This window comes from Otolemur garnettii, unplaced genomic scaffold, assembly GCF_000181295.1.
Source record: "Otolemur garnettii isolate 467f Iridium unplaced genomic scaffold, OtoGar3 scaffold00011, whole genome shotgun sequence".
Taxonomy (NCBI): domain Eukaryota; kingdom Metazoa; phylum Chordata; class Mammalia; order Primates; family Galagidae; genus Otolemur; species Otolemur garnettii.
Genome location: NW_003852406.1, coordinates 18253470 through 18258333, shown reverse-complemented (window position 1 = coordinate 18258333; position 4864 = coordinate 18253470).

Sequence of the window (4864 nt, the reverse complement as noted above, 5' to 3'; positions counted from 1 at the left end):
TTAAAAAATTGAGATAGAATCTCACTTTGCCACCCTCAGTAGAGTGCTGTGGCATAATAGCTCACAGCAACCTCAAACTCTTGGGCTTAAGGGACTCTCTTGCCTCAGCCTCCCTAGTAGCTGGGACTACAGGGGCCCACCACAATGCCTGGCTATTTTTTATTATTTGTTTGTTTTGTTTAGCAGGCCCGGGCCAGATTCAAACCCACCAGCCCCAGAGCATGTGGCTGGTACCCTGACCACTGAGCTACAGGTACCTAGCCCCAGCTACTTTTTCTTTCTATTTTTAGTAGAAATGAGGTATCGCTCTTGCCCTGGCTGGTCTTGAATTAGTGTTCTCAAGCAATCCATTGGCCTTGGCCTACCAGAGTGCTAGCATTACAGGAGTGAGCCACTGCCCTGGCCTATTATTAAGCTTTGTACTATGTCTCTTAGCAAAATTTTATAGTTTTCTGTGTAAAAGTCTTACATTATTTTTTCTTTCTTTTCCTTTTTCTTTTTTTCTTTTTTTTAGAGATAGAGTTTCAGTTTGTCACCCTCGGTAGAGTGCCATGGTGTCACAGCTCACAGCAAACTCCAGCTCTTGGGCTTAGCTGGAGTTTCTCTTGCCTCAGCCTCCCAAGTAGCTGGGACTACAGGCGCCTGGCACTACACGAGGCTATTTTTATTTTGTTGTTGTTGTTGCAGTTTGGCCAGGGTCGGGTTTGAACCCACCACCCTCAGTATATGGGGCCGGGTCTCTACTCACTGAACCACAGGCACTGCCTTTCTTTTCTTTTCTTTTTTTTTTTTTTTGAGACAGAATCTTACCCTGTCACCCTGGGTAGATTACCATGGCATCATAGCTCACAGCAACCTCAAACTCTTGGGCTCGTGTGATCCTCTTGCCTCAGTGTCTCCAGTAGCTGGGACTACAGGTGTTTGCCACAACACTGGGTTAATTTTTCTATTATATTAGAGACAGGTTTCACTCTTGCTCAGGCTGTCTCCAACTCCTGAGCTTAAGCAAGCAACCTGCCTCAACCTCCTAGAGTGCTGAGATTAGAGGCATTAGACCTCCACCATACCCAGCCTGTTCCTACGTATTTTAGATTATGTTTATTCAGAGGTATTTCATAGCTGTTGTTATTACTGTGAATTAACTATTTTTCTAACTGGCATGTACATTAATGTGTATATGTATTTATAGACATTATGCTATGGTTTGAATATATAACTCCAACAAAATTCATGTTGAAACTTAATCCTCGTTGTGATAATACTAAGAGATGAGGCCTTTTGGGAAGTTATTAAGTCCTGGGGCTCCTCATGAATGGATTAATGCTCTTATAAAAGCAGCTTCAGAGAGAGTTTGCCTCTTTTTTACCCTCCCACCTTCCATCACGTGAAGTTACAGCATTTGTCCCCTCCGGAGGACACAGCATTAAGATGCCATCTTAGACGCCGAGAGAACAGTGCTCAGCAGACACCAACCCTACTGGCCCCTTGGTCTTGGACTTTCCAGCCTTCAGAACTGGAAAAAATAAATTTCTATTATTTATAAATTACCTAGTCGGTGGCATTTCGTTATAGCAGTACAAGTAAACAAAGACACATACACACTATATAAAAAAAATACCATAAAATTGGGCAGCACCTGTGGCTCACTGAGTAGGACGCTGGCCCCATATGCCAAGGGTGGTAGGTTTGAACCCAGCCCTGGCCAAACTGCAACAAAAAATAGCAGGGCCTTGTGGCAGGAGCCTGTAGTCCTAGCTACTCGGGAGGCGGAGGCAAGAGAATCACCTAAGCCCAAGAGCTGCATATTGCTATGAGCTGTGACACCACAGCACTCTACCAAGGGCAACAAAATGAGACTCTTATCTCTAAAAAAAAAAAAAAACCATAAAATTTTACAAATATGTATATGGTATACATCACCCTAGCCACCCTACTGAACTCCCTAACTTTTTTCTTTTTTTGAAGTTTTTTCAATAAACAATAGAAGTCTCCAAATAATGATTTTTAAAAATCTCTTTCAAAAGATCTTTTTCTTACCCTCTTGCATTAGCTACCTTCCAGAAAACATTAAACAATAGAACTATTGGCTGGCATCCTTGTCTTATGTTCTTTTTTTTCTATGTCCTTTTTTTAAATAAAAGCTTTGTTGAAATACAATTTGCTTACCAAAAAATTCACCCTTTTAAAGTATACAGTCCAACACTTAAGAAAATAGGTATAGAAGGGACATTTCTTAAACTGATAGAGGCCATCTACAGTAAACCCACAGCCAATATCATATTGAATGTAGTAAAACTGAAAACATTTCCATTAAGTTCAGGTACCAGGCAAGGATGCCCATTGTCTCCACTGCTTTTGAACATTGTAATGGAAGTCCTAGCCATCGGAATCAGGCAAGAGAAGGCTATCAAGGGTATGTAAATAGGGTCAGAGGAGATCAAACTCTCACTCTTTGCAATGATATGATCTTATTTATACCTGGAAAACCCCAGAGACTCAACTACAAAACTCTTAGAATTAATCAAGGAATACAGCAGCATCTCAGGATACAAAATCAATACTCACAAATCAGTAACTTTTATATATACCAAAAACAATCAAGGACTCTATTCCTTTTACTGTAGTATCAAAGAAGATGAAATATTTGGGAATTTACCTAAAAAAAGACGTGAAAGATCTCTATAAAGAGAACTATGAAACTCTGAGAAAAGAAATAGCTGAAGATGTTAACAAATGGAAAAATATACCATGCTCATGGCTGGGAATAATCAACATTGTTAAAATGTCCATACTACCCAAAGCAATATACAAATTTAATGCAATCCCTAATAAAGCACCACTGTCATACTTTAAAGATTTGGAAAAAATAGTACTTTGTTTTATATGGAATCAGAAAAAAACTTGAATAGCCAAGACATTACTCAGACATAAAAACAAATCAGGAGGAATCATGCTACCAGACTTCAGATTGTACTATAAATCCATAGTGATCAAAACAGCATGATACTGGCACAAAAGTAGAGAGGTAGATGTATGGAACAGAATAGAGAACCAAAAGATGAACCCAGACACTTACCATCATTTGATCTTTGATAAGCCTATTAAAAATTGAAATTGGGGGAAAGAGTCCTTATTTAACAAACGGTGCTGGGTGAATTGGCAACTTGTAGAAGACTGAAACAGACCCACACCGTTCACGATTAACAAAAATTGACTCTCACTGAATAAAAGATTTAAACTTAAGACATGAAACTGTAAAGATTCTTGGAGAGAGTGCAGGCGAAACACTTGAAGAAATTGGCCTGAGAGAATACTTTATGAGGAGGACCCCCCTGGGCAATTGAAGCAACACCAGAAGTACATCACTGGGATCTGATCAAACTAAAAATCTTCTGCACAGCCAAGAACACAGTAAGTAAGGCAAGCAGATAGCCTTCAGAATCGGAGAAGATATTTGCAGGTTATGTTTCTGACAAAGGTTTGAAAACCAGAATCACAGAGAACTCAAACTTATTAATAAGAAAAGAACAAGCGATCCCATTTCATTGTGGGCAAGAGACTTGAACAGAAGCTTCTCTGCAGAAGACAGGTGCATGGCCTATAGACACATGAAAAAATGCTCATCATCGTTAATCATCAGAGAAATGCAAATAAAAACAACTTGGAGGTATCATCTAACTCCAGCAAGATTAGCCCACATAACAAAATCCCAAAACTATAGATGTTGGTATGAATGTGGAGAGAAGGGAACACTTCTGCACTGCTGGTGGGAATGCAACTAATACGTCCTTTCTGGAAAGAAATTTGGAGAAAACTTAGAGAACTAAACGTAGACCTGCCATTCGATCCTGCAATTCCTCTACTAGGTATATACCCAGATGACCAAAAATCACTTTACGACAAAGACATTTGCACAAGAATGTTTATTGCAGCCCAATTCATAATTGCCAAGTCATAGAAGCATCCCAGTGCCCACTGACCCATGAATGGATTAACAAATTGTGGTATATGTACACCATGGACTATATGCAGCCATAAAAAAGATGGAGACTTCACCTCTTTCATGTTTACATGGATGGAGCTGGATCATATTCTTCTTAGTAAAGTATCTCAAGAATGGAAAAAAATACCCTTACTATGAAATCAATATATAATCACCCACACTTTCATACGAAAAATAAAACACAATTGTAGCCCAGAAAAATACAAAAAACAAACCACAATTATAATGCAGAAAGGAGAGAAGAGGAGGGCAGGGGGAGGGGTGGACAGGTGGTGGGAGGGTAATTGGTGGGACCTCAACTACTGTGCATATTGCAAGCAAACATGTCAAATATATTAACAGTAGAGTATAAATGTCTAAAACACAACAATTAAATAAGTGAGGTGAATGATATGTTAACCAGTTTGACGTAAACTTTCCAAATTGTATATAAAATCAGCACATTGTACCCCATAAATGCAGTAATGTACACAATTATGATCTGATAAAAAATAAAATAAAGTATACAGTCCAGTGTTTTAAAAAGCTCAGGTGAATCCAAAGGGCACTGACAGGAGGCTGTCAACTACATTCCGTGTAGCTAAATGGCAAGCCTTTCTTTAAAGATGGGGGCAGGTGTGGTGGCTCACACCTGTAATCCTAGCACTCTGGGAGGCTGAGATAGATGGATTCCTCTAGATCAGGAATTGGAGACCAGGCTGAGCCAGAGTGAGACCCCATCTCCAAAACCTAGTCAGGCCAGGAGTTAGAGGTTGCGGTTAGGTTGTTGTGAGCTAAAACCTACCTGGGTCAGGAGTTGGAGGTTGCTATGAGCTGTGACACCATGGCACTCTACCAAGGGCAATGTAGTGAAACTCTGTC